This window comes from Condylura cristata, unplaced genomic scaffold (assembly GCF_000260355.1).
Source record: "Condylura cristata isolate star-nosed mole 26May11 unplaced genomic scaffold, ConCri1.0 scaffold00012, whole genome shotgun sequence".
Taxonomy (NCBI): domain Eukaryota; kingdom Metazoa; phylum Chordata; class Mammalia; order Eulipotyphla; family Talpidae; genus Condylura; species Condylura cristata.
The window spans coordinates 42,624,812-42,637,340 of record NW_004567113.1 but is presented as its reverse complement, the minus strand read 5'-3'; the positions used below and the strand labels follow the sequence as shown (position 1 = coordinate 42,637,340).

The 12,529-nt window shown below is 34.8% G+C and overlaps 1 protein-coding gene across 5 annotated transcripts in view; it reads left to right on the top strand.

The window, feature by feature from the left end:
• The window catches only part of PCDH7 (protocadherin 7), a 393,839-nt gene that overhangs the window by 161,196 nt on the left and 220,114 nt on the right, over window positions 1-12,529 (top strand). The gene's annotated exons all lie outside the window — the stretch shown is intronic.

The window sequence follows — 12,529 nt, the reverse complement described above, 5'->3', positions numbered from 1 at the left end:
TCCAAATCTAGTGTTTTGTTGGAAATTAACTAAATAAAACAACAACAAATCCAATTAAAGGGAAGGGGAAGAGATGATCAAAGATAACTTATTAATAAATATAAATTTCTTAAGTACATGCTGTTACTAATTAGTTCACAGTATGAGGTATTTTGCCTCTCAGCTTTTAGTTGGCTGATTTTATTTCGTAAGGATTCTAGGGGTCTTCCCTGATGGCCTAGGTGTTAAGTCTCATCACTATCACTGCCATGGCCTGAGTTCAATCACTGATACCCCACCAGGGAGCTGACCCACATGGGCTCAGCAGACCTCTCCTGTCTTTGCCGGCTGCTACCCTCAGCAGTATATTTTAGTAATTTTGCTTTTTTTGCTCCCCTTTCTGTCTTTGGTGAATACCATCAGCCTCTGAACTTCTGGCCTACACCCCAGTTTGTCTACAGACCAAATAATAATAATAGTAATGATAATAATAATAATTATACTCCGCTTTCCAGAGTTTCCGATGTACTGCAGAAGACTCTGGTACAATGTTAATATCCTATGTGGCCATATGACTTGCAACTAATTTGGTAGAGAAAATGTTCCTAAGACTTTACATGAATTGATATGCATTTCACATGACATAGGCAAAAAATACTGACTAAAATTAAATTCATTAATGAGTTTTATCTGGTAGACTCTAAGTAGTTTAATAGCTATGACATGAAAGAATATATACAGAAAAAAATAAGTATTGGTTGTGAAATTAATTATGTAGAAAGATGGACCCCTAGACATTATGGTTTGATATAGTCTGTATGAAAAGGGAAGAGAAATAAGAAGAATGATCTTATACTCAGTATCCCTAAATTAATTGAGGTGTTTAAACTTACTAGAATATTTCACAGTGAATTAGACACCAGATGAAATAATACTAACAGAGAAAAACAGTCACTTGAAACAGAATTCTAATGTGTTATTAGACTCTTATTCAATAAGTTTTACCGCACACATTTATGAAAAATTGTATATGTAACACATATCAGACCCGTTCTTCTGATATAATTAAAGTGATTAATATATGTGTTATGAGTAATCACATCCTAATATATTACTAACATCAACTCTCTGTTTTTATATTGAATATAATACATCTAGTAAATGAAATAACAAAGAAGCAGTACATGTATATAATTCTATTTCCCAAAAAAGGAGGAAATAAGGAATTATATATGATCAGCTCTGTCATGGATTAGGAAGCAACAATTATCAATTGTACATAGCATGTACTAACTCTCTCTTCCTTACCCTCCACACTGTTTCTCACTTCTTGTTTACCTTGGCAACTTACTCTTGTTTTTCCTAGGCATTTTTAAAAGAGATTTATTTATTTATGCCTACAGAATTGAGATACAGGCCAGTTTGGGGTAGTGGTGAGAGGATTCATCAGAGGCAGAGTGGGGAACAGAAAAGGCAGATTTACAAAGTACATTGCTGAGGGGAGCAGGACAGGTCTGTCTGTGCCATGTGGATCACCTCCCAGGCAGGGATCGAACTAGGCTGAAATGGCTGCTAATAGCTTCATAATGCTGCACTTTAACCAGTTGAGCCACCAGGGAGGCCCAGGCCACTTAACTCTTATTACAGTTGAAGTCACGATATTTCTGAGCCATATGCAAGCTACCTCCTCACTGTCTGACTAGCATACTGAAATGTGGTTACCATTGTTTAAAATGTTTTATGGATGTATGAAGTCATTTTCTGAATGTAGTTTATATGTGCTTTGAAGCACTTTCTCTTTATCTGTTCTTTGTCAAACTCTGTAGTCTTAAATTTGGAATTTTCACCTGGATTGTTTTCCATAACAAAAGAAGCCCATAATACTTTTGTATAAATATTAAAATATCCTCAGAAAACTTAAATTTCTCAAGCTACGATTGTTACCTGGTCATTTTGTTTTCAGTCTGTGATCACTTTGTAAATGCTTTTATTTAAAAATTTTAAAAATATAATTATTACACTATCCTTCATTTTTATACAATGTTTGATTTCCCCATTCACCTGTGTACCATTACCATCAGGAGAGGAGTAGAAAGAGCACAAGAGGCTTTTATTTTTCCTTTTAAGAAAGATATCACCAATTTAAATATGAATATATTTGCATTCCTCTCTCCTCAAAATTTGTATGTATGTATGTTTATGCATATATATGAAATTTCTCTTGAATTACTATTAAATTTTAAAGTTTTACCAGACAGCAGTATTCAGTCTACTCCAACGAAGGTAGTAATATCAGCCTCTCTATTTCTTGACTCATTTATGGTTATTTCCACTTTGGAATTTAAAGGCAGCAATTTAGCACAGATTCAGGTTGGCAGATATGTGAGCTACTAGCATAGCAAAAATGTGACTTGCTATATACGTGGTCTCAAAAATCATATTCAAGTGCTAAGGCTCATCTAGTTCAATATGAATATGTAGCAAAGAATGATGTTATAATGTTATTAGAAACTAATCCTAGCTGTAGATTAAACCAGTGGTGAATTTCATTTGCAATAAGATGTGATATTTATTCCACTAATTGTTCTTTAATAAATGGTTTCTCATTGGAGGACCAAATGACTTTCATTTAAAATATAATGAGTTCTTCTGCTCACATATTTTGGCATGTAACTCCTTGGTTGAATGTGCTAGATCAAGCATCCAGGAAGTAGGGAATTAGGTCATTTTTACTAAGGATTTGTGTAATGAATATGGAGTCGGAAGCCACTGGCTAAAGCCAGTAATGCTTCTCTAGGAGAAAATACCTAGTACTATTTAGATTTCTATATATTTATATGTTTCCTGGGAGAACTGGATGCATACTCAATCGTGATAATGATATATTCACTGCCTGGCCAATTATATTTTGTTCTTAAGAAATTATTCCTGTAGGAAAACCAGCCACATATTCTAAACAATCATTGCCAGTGAAAGTGTGTGACCTGGGATCTAGAGTGCAGGAAATTTGCTTTACATCCAGTTGGGGCAGGTTTTTGATCCCTGTCAAATTGAACGACAGCATCCTAGAATGAATACTGATTGCAAAGAGAAGTTCTAAGTCCTATCAAGTAAGGCATTGTTAAGAGAAAACATTTACAATATCTGTGTCCAAGTGTGCACTAGTAAATGATAGTTACCAGTCTCCTTAGAGTCATACCACCCAGAGAATCTCAGTTGATTACAGCGTGGTCTCTGAGGTTGCACAGTCATGGTCTAGTGACCAGTTGCCTTCCAGAAATGAAGGGTCTTTGTTTCAAGACATAACATTGTTGCTTAAATCAGGTAAACCATCTTCTAATGTAATGATTGTGCAAGAGAAAAAAATGTTGAAAAAATGAAGATTTCATTATGAATCATACAACTACTACAAAATTAAATGTCAACTCTAAGAGTGGAGTGATTCAGAACTTGGATTTACATTTTTGCTCTATTCTTTTGTGTTTTATTGTTGGATAGTTATTCAACCTCTCTAAAACTCAGAATAATTCTCTATAAGATGGGGATAATAATTTACAAGCCAGATGGCTCTTGTGAGAAATAAGTGAGGTAACATATGTAAAACCTCTAGCATTATACTTAGCAAATTGGTAGGTGCTAAACTAATTATATTTATTTTTATTATATTGTTATTTTTATTATTGCATTATATCATGCATCAGTATCTTCTATATTAAAAGTGAAATATACATATTATATAATCCTTTCTTTTCACAAAATTTTAAACTAACATGGTTTTTAAAATTGAAAGTTTCATTTCAGTATGAACAAAATAAATAAATATCTGTGCCAGTAGTTGTGGAAGATGCAAAAGAAGACAAAATCTGATGTTCTTATGAGCTCCCAGTCTATTCCAGAATACAAGTGCAATGCTTTCCCTGTTTATGGCCTGTAATCTAACTTATGATCTTAATTATATCCAACAACAGAAAAGAAGAAATAATTTTTAGGTAAAATAACTGGAAAAATACTAGTGATATGTAAAAAAAAAAAAAGAACTTTAGTAGAGAGCTTTCAGAGTTTATCACAAGAATGTGATATTTTCTTCAGGTGGGGAAAGTATAGCTGAATCTATCTGTCTTACTATTCTCTCACCTGTTCTCCAAACATGACTGTTATTTCTCCCTATTTATTTTACTGCCGCAGAGGAAGCAGAGCATCTTTACTTTTAGATAACTAGTGTAAACATTTGAGGCAGTCATTTCCTTGCAGACCAGTCAGGATTTAGGAAATACAACTTTCCACCAACAACCTCACCACTGCCCCCCCCAAAAAAAAAAAAAAGTGTAAGAAAGACTAGCTTTTTTCTGACCCAGTGTCAGGAGTCCTCATAAGCTGTTGACTTACTCAGACTAAATTTCTGTTACAAACCAACCTAAACAACTAACCTACACACTACACAAAGCGTAGTTGGCTTTAAGGTAGGAAGTGGGTGATGGAGATATCTGCCTTCTGCAATGAACATATCAATTATTCAAAAGTCTATCAATTCTTCATTCTTTCCATTTTATCTAATGCATACTGCAGGGAACTCTGGTTCAATGTCAGCAATATTCAAAGGGTTCAACCAATCTTAGAAGCAAGAATGATTTCTACTATGTAAGCAATAATGACTTGCAGAAGCTATTGTTTCTTTCTGAAATCCAAGGTATAACTCTAAATGCTCTAATGACATTTTTTTTTTTAAAGATTTATTCATTTGTGCGTACAGAACTGGGGTACAAGCCAGAGGCTCAGGGGCGGCGAGAGGCTTCACCAGAGACAGAGTGGGGAGCAGAACAGGCAGATCGACGAAGTACACTGCTGAGGGGAGCAGCGGGTGGGTCAGGAGAGGTCTGCTACGCCATGTGGTCACCTCCGGGGCAAGCGGGAATCAAACTCATGCAGAAGCGGCTTTAGATTCTCAGTGCTGTGCTTTAACCCGCTGCGCCACCAGGGAGGGCCTCTAATGACATTTTTCCCCTCTTACTACATCATAAGCAAAATAACTCTGACTAAATCCAGTTGTGTTTGCATTTTGGTCTATAAATTTGGTATGATTACAGAACATTTTATTTAGAATTTGGTCACATGGGTTTAAACAGGCACTAAATTATGTCTGTGGAATTGGAATCTCAACAAAGTAGAAAATGTTTTTGTTAAAATTTTTACTTATACCAAGACAGCTTAATTGGATGTGTTGCTCTGGATAATATCCCAATGCTGAGCTGACCCATAGTGGTTTGTTTCTGTAAATGTTTTAACCCGTCCACTTTCGACATTATTCAACCACAATAAAAATAACAAAACTCTGCCTTTATAAATGTTATGAAGTGCCTTCTACCTTTGAATATTTAATACAAAACTCATCACTAGAACAAATAATTTTTTTCCCTTCCTATTATTACAAATGATGAGTGATTTAGACAGTAATTTAACAAATTAGGTATAGTAAAACCACACTAATTCAGACTAATTGTGTGGAAAATTTTAATGAAGAAGTGAGAAATATGATAAAGAAGTTTAAAGTAAAGTTTTATTTCTTCAAAATATTTACTGTATCTTGTACTAGCAACTAATTAAGTTTCATTATACTGACTTCCTAGATACATTTAAAATTCAAAATGTGAATTATTTAATTTACTCTCAATTTCTGTGTATACACGGACACCAGCAATCTTCTGAAAGATTGCATAAACACATCCCACTTTTTTCATGCCCCTTGGCAGTTCTTTCATTTATACCACTAAAGTCCCTCACAAACTCCATTTTTAATAGACATGCAAATATTTAGAGGACTTACAGTCATGAGATTCAAAAAACATTGTCTCCATAACAATGTTTATTGTTAAGGTCTGCTAAGTCATAATAAGTGGTTCAATAATTGCAACTATTTTTGATATCCATGCCAAATTGTTTGTGGAAGGTTATGAGGTGACTTTAAAGGAACCCACGATATGAAATATTTCTTTTTTTTTTAAAGATTTATTTGTGCATATAGAACTAGGGTACAGACCAGAGGCTCAGGGGCGGTGAGAGGCTTCACCAGAGACAGAGAGGGGAGCAGAACAGGCAGATCGATGAAGTACACTTCTGAGGGGAGCAGCAGGAGGGTCCGGGGCAGGCAGGAATCAAACTCATGCGGAAGTGGCTTTAGCTTCTCAGTGCTGTGCTTTAACCCGCTGCGCCACCAGGGAGGGCCATGAAATATTTCTTAATATACCTAATTACCTTTGTTAACTACCCGTATAAATGATGCATTTGGTATTTGATTTGGATTTCAGTTTCAGTGAACTTTTAAAAGAGGAATAAACTTCCCTAATTCCTAAATGCCTTGGCAAAATGTATATGATTTAATATATATATTTTTTTGATGACAAGGAGTAAATATCATCAGGCAAACTAAACTAATTCAAACACAGATAGTTGTATATCTCTCTGAAATAAATAATATTGGTCAATATGGTACACAAATAAAATGGGTTGTATGTGCTTTTCTACAGTAATATCACAGGAATGGGTACAGAAGTGTTTATCTGAGAAGTCATGTCAAAATTTAATGGCCGATTAGTATACTACAGAAGCTTCTTAAGCAAAAATGAGAAATATCTTTAAAGCTTGGTAAAGTTTGGAATAACCATTTCCCTTCCCTGTAATGTTCTTAAATGCTGCAACTCTGGGGATGATTGGAAATGTGACCTATTCACCCCCCCACCAAGGGTGCATTTGTAGTTGTATCCTGATAAGAAAATTGAGAAGTTTTGTAATTTGTGGTAAGATAAATAATCATACAAGTACTATTCATTCAAGCTGCTTAACAAAAACGTAACTTCCATTGACAAACTCTTCTTGAACTAAACCATAAGTTCCTTTGGAAAAATTTTTGTTTGACTTGGTTTTGTTTTTCTTGTTGAATTGAATTCTGGGATCTGTATAAAATGTGAAGGAACTTAAAAACTCAAGAAATCAGAAGGCAGTTGTATACTAATTTCTGACACTTAACCTCTGAAGACCTCACTTTATTCACCTGTGCCAGAAATGGTGCCAGTTCTGGTTTACATTAGTAAGAAGCATATAGCAGCAGGAAGACAAAAACATCAGGGGAAGCTAGATCAGTTATATCTAAATATATATATATTTTTTTAAAGATTTATTTATTCGTACAGAACTGGGGTACAGGCCAGAGATGCGGAGGGTGAGAGGATTCACCAGAGACAGAGTGGGGAGCAGAACAGGCAGATCGAGGAAGTACACTGCTGAGGGGAGCAGCGGGCGGGTCAGGAGAGGTCTGCCACACCATGTGGTCGCCTCCGGGGCAGGCGGGAATCGAACTCATGCGGAGGTGGCTTTAGCTTCTCAGTGCAGTGCTTTAACCCGCTGCGCCACCAGGGAGGGCCCTATCTAAATATATTTTTAATTCTATCAGTGACATCATTATTTCTAAAGCTTATAAAGTGCATGTTTCTGACTCCTACTAAATGCACATCTGGGTGTAGAAGAGAAATTGAAGTCTTCATTTTTAACAAATGACATTTTATCTTCTCACAAAGATTTAGACCCAGTATTGGTCATAGGACTCATCCAGTCTTACACAGAATTTTAAAAGAAGAGAGACTCAAATGGATGGAACACACACACACACACACACTTCATGGGAAAAAAATGACCATAGTTTTCTATGAGGTTGTGCATGTGTGTGTGTGTGTGTGTGTGTTTGAGTAGGGAGCACACAAGATAGTAATGCAGATTTACTTCATACTATTCAAGGATGTTTGAATAAGAGTTGTGATAACAGAACAATAGTAACAGTAAGTTAAATAGTTAAATTCATGCTTTATTCCATGCATTGTCTGACTTTACTATATTATCTTAGTTATTCTGGTCACAATTAAGTTGAAATTTTAACCCCCATTTTAGTAAATCATGAATTTAAATAACTTCATGAAGATGAATTTTCTTGTTTTTCATGACATATTAGTTATTCACATTCTAATAATCATAGTTCTATTAGTCATCTTGTTTCTGAAAACAAACAAAAAGCATTGCTAACTTTAATTACAAATTACTTTCTCTGGAATGCACTGTAACTTCAAGTCATCACAGTGAATTATTTATCTAAACTCACCACTATGATAGCGACAATCACACCTCTGATAAACTTCATTGACCACTATCCTGCCACTGCCCAAATCTCCACAGATTAAAAACATCCATTTCATTTTTTCTCAAAATATATAAAGTGAGTGATAGATAAGAAATATTCATTTAAGGCTCTTTTAGTCATTTTCAAAATGTAGTTTTACCTGTTCCCTGAGGAATTTGAGGTAACTTATGAAAAAACACATTTATTGTGAGGCTATTAGAATAGAAATATTACCTCAAAAAGCACAAAGAGAGAAGAAAAAGGAAATCTATCTCCCCTACTCAGGCTTATAAATATACGGTGATTGAGCACTCAGATTCTTGGCAGTCACTGCAGAATGAAATTAAGATGATTTCTCATTTTATTTTAGGATCAGAATGAATTTTCAAACCTGCTGACATAGATATAGATTCCTATCCCAAAATAATGTGGGGATGTAGTCCAAGTATCAATAGTTTTGAAGTTCCCTGGATAATTCACATGTGCAGACAGAGCTGAAAAAACAGCTGACCTGTGTGAAACAAGTCCGGAAGACTTAGTAAACTTCCAGGAAATGTGCAAGTATATATTTCTTTACAACTAGCTTAAATGTAATAACCAACTACAGATAATGTCAATGGAGTTCAAATTGGAATATCTAATTTTTCAGCATGAAGAATCTGTGAAAAATTCTTATTAGAAGTGACTAGTATAGTTGACTTTATTCTCTTGAAGAAATTTTCTTGTGGAATCCAAGTCCTACCATCCTTTTAAATAAGTTCTTCTGTGTTAGAAGAGGGTTTCATTTTTTTTTCTTTAGTGTCCTTATCAATATATGCAGAAGTTTTAATGTTTATTTTTCAACTGCTCAGCATTCAATAAAGGCCAGGCTATTGTTTGATGAGTAAGAACCAACTTGTAGATCACTTAACAAGTGTGTAACTGTGGACAATGGGCTCCAAGGAACTTTGTTATTTCATTTACCCCCTGGTGCTAGTGTGGCGATCAAATATGTTGTGAATAGACACCTAGCAAGCAACTGATGAGTGTTAGGGAATGTCACTATGCATTTTAAAAGCAGACACTTTATCAATGATATAATTTAAGAGGCTTTGGCTTCTATCAATATATTCTGGGAAATGTCTGCTAGCAATTACTGATCATCCCCTAGAAAGATTTCTCTCTCTATTGATGAGCTTTTACAGAATTTAATTCTCTTGTTTAGTCATGTACCTGTTTTACTGCAGAGTTCTTTTTCAAATTTGTGAATATAATACATGCCACCACTGGTTAATTCACAATCTGCAATTCAACGCTTTTATTTGTTTATTTCTTTTTTTTTAAATTAGGTTTATTGAGATAAAGTAGGTTTATATGTTGGGGTTAAAGATTCAAAGTTCTGCAAATGTATACTTTTACATCCTGACCACCATCAGTGATCCTACATTCCTCCACCATGTTTCCCTTCCCCTTCAAACCACCCCGACCTCCCCTTGCTTCATTTTGCAATCAGCTGTAAAAAAGTTACTGAGAGAAGAGAGTTTCTTCAACAAATGAAACTGGGAGAACTGAACAGCCACAAGTAAGATAATGAAACTAGATCACCATCTCACACTTTACACAAAACGCAAAATGGGTTAGAGGTATGGATATAAGACCCACAACTATAAAATTCATTGAAGAAAAAAATAGTAAAACTTCCTAGAAATGTGTTTGGGGATTTGTTTTCAATGACAGGAAAAGCAAAAGCAAATTATAAACAAATGGAATTACATCAAGGTAAAAATCTTCTGCACAGTGAAAGAAACTATTAGTAAAACAAAAAGACACCCTACAGAATAGGAGAAAATATTTGCACATAACACATCTGGCAAAGGGCTGATATCCAAGTCATATAAAGAAATTATGCAAATCAACAAAAAGAAAACAAATTACCCAATCAAAAAGTGGGCAGAAGTAGTTGTTTTTTAAAACTTGAAGTTATGCATTAAAAAAGACATGCCAAGTGTATCTTGTTTGTCCTAGAATGTAAGAGTTAATTAAATTAATTACATGCCTTATTATTGTATTCCTTAACTCATGAAATGCATATAGTGAGATCCAAGGATAAAAGTACTGGTGAGTAGAATATTTTCATAAGATGTAGTGAATTTCACAGCTGATGATTGATATATAGTTATATAATTATAGTATCATTACTTCAGTGCTTCTGAAGAAAAATTTAAAGTATCAATGAATTAATGTATAGAAAGTGACAATACATATGAACTTGTGTGGGAAAAATATTAGGGACTTGAAAAAAATCATAACGTTAAAAAAGGAATAGAAATATTGTATTTTACATATGGTTCCCAAAATATCTTCCAAGTATGAGGCAGAAGCAGGCTTAGAAAATCAAATGGTAGTAGTAGTAATAACATAGGAATGTCCTACAATATTGTTTTTGTACTTAACTTGTTTTGCCTCAAAACCTAAAAAAAATTACCATTCCTATAAATTAAAGAATTCAATCATTTCAAGGAGACAGGAAATGAAATAAGTTGGTTACTCTTGGGGGTTTTAATATTGAGTCATATTTATTTATTATTTATATAATATTTATTATCAGTGTTTCTGACTACCTCTCCTACTCTGTAAGACTTACTTTTGTATCCTCATGTCAGAGTTGAATTGTGAATTGCCTCATTTCTCTCAAGAATCATGAAATGCCAACATGTTTATATACTACTTATTTGCCATATTTCTTTTATTTGCTGTGCACAACTGAAATTTTTAAACAAGAGAGGATCCTTCTAAATGAATAAAATAAAGAGGAAATAATCAACAATATTGCAGACAAGAAGCAGTATCTACGAATGTGTCCCCTAAGATTAAAAACCAAGGATTTAGTGACACTTTTCAGAATAGGCTATTCTTTAAAACCAAGTCATTCATTAGCAGGTTTTTATCTTAATACTAGTATAGTGGGGAAAATTATTTTTTTCCAAGTTTATGGATTTTTGTTTTGCTAGTACTTCTATCAGCTCCCTAAATCTTTGTTCTGTAGACACAATTTGGGGCTCATTTTACCATTTTCATGTATAGAACAATCTATAATATAAAATATGTTTCAATTATAAGATCAAATTGGTTCTTCACTGCATTTTTAAAACTGAGAAAGTATCATTTACATCTTGAAATCTAAATCATGGCTCATAAGAAATAAGTCAGTGACCAGAATTGTTCAGGTTATAGTTGATGTCATGTTTAAAAAAAAAGGCTGGTTTCTGATTTTAAAACCCAAAGAGTTCCCCAAATACAACACTAGAACACTAATAATTTGATAAGCAAGGGTTGAAAATAAGCTCTTTTGACATCAACTATATAACACAACAGATTCGCATGTTTAGAAAATAAACATAATTAGTGTAAAGACAGGTTCACCTCCATGTTCTCCAGGTGAAGGCATCAGGTGAAGTCAACAATTTAAAGTGGAATCTTGACTCTAACTGCTTTCATAAACGTGAAGCCCAAGCCCACCTGCCTCACTTTCCTTTCCTCTCCACCATAGCTCAGGCTGCATGGCCCGTTGCATGTTTCCTGTTGGTGCTGAAACAAATTACCAACTATTTAGTATTTTAAAACTATGCAATATGCTACTTTACAGTTTTTGAGGTCAAAAATGCAGAATATGTGTCTTTAAACTAAAATCAAGATATTGGTAAATCAGTGTTTATTGTGGAGGTTCTAGAAGAGAATCTGGCCCTTTCTTTGTCTTGATAGTTTCCAGAGTCACCCACATTTCTCATCATGGGATCCTTCCCCCGGTCTCAAAACTAGCAAAGGTGAAGACAGTTCTTACATTATATCGTTTACCTCTTTTTCTGCTTCTGCTTTCTACTTTTGAGAACCTTGTGACTACATTGGTCTTACTCAGATATTCCAATATAAACTCCCTATTTAAAGGTCAGTGGATTAGCAAAATTAATTCTATTGAACAATATTAAATTACCCTTTGCATGTCAGGTCACATAGACGTGGATGGAAGCATGTGTGAATGTGGGCACCATTGAGTTCTATTTCTCTGACTATACACCCACTTTCACTGACTTTTCTGTTGTCATTTAACATACCATAAGGAATGGAAATTAACACATAGTAGGCATTGATAGGACCCTGGTAGCTTTTCAGCTTAACAAAGTGCAGTCAGTAAGATTAACCTGGCCCTCCCTTGTGGCGCAGTGTTAAAGCACAGCACTGAGAAGCAAAAGCCACTTCTGCATGAGTTCGATTCCCGCCTGTTCTGGAAGTGACCACATGGCATGGCAGAACTCTCCTGACCCGCCCACTGCTCCCCTCAGCAGTGTACTTCGTTGATCTGCCTGTTCTGCTCCCCACTCTGTCTCTGGTGAAGCCTCTCACCGCCCCTGA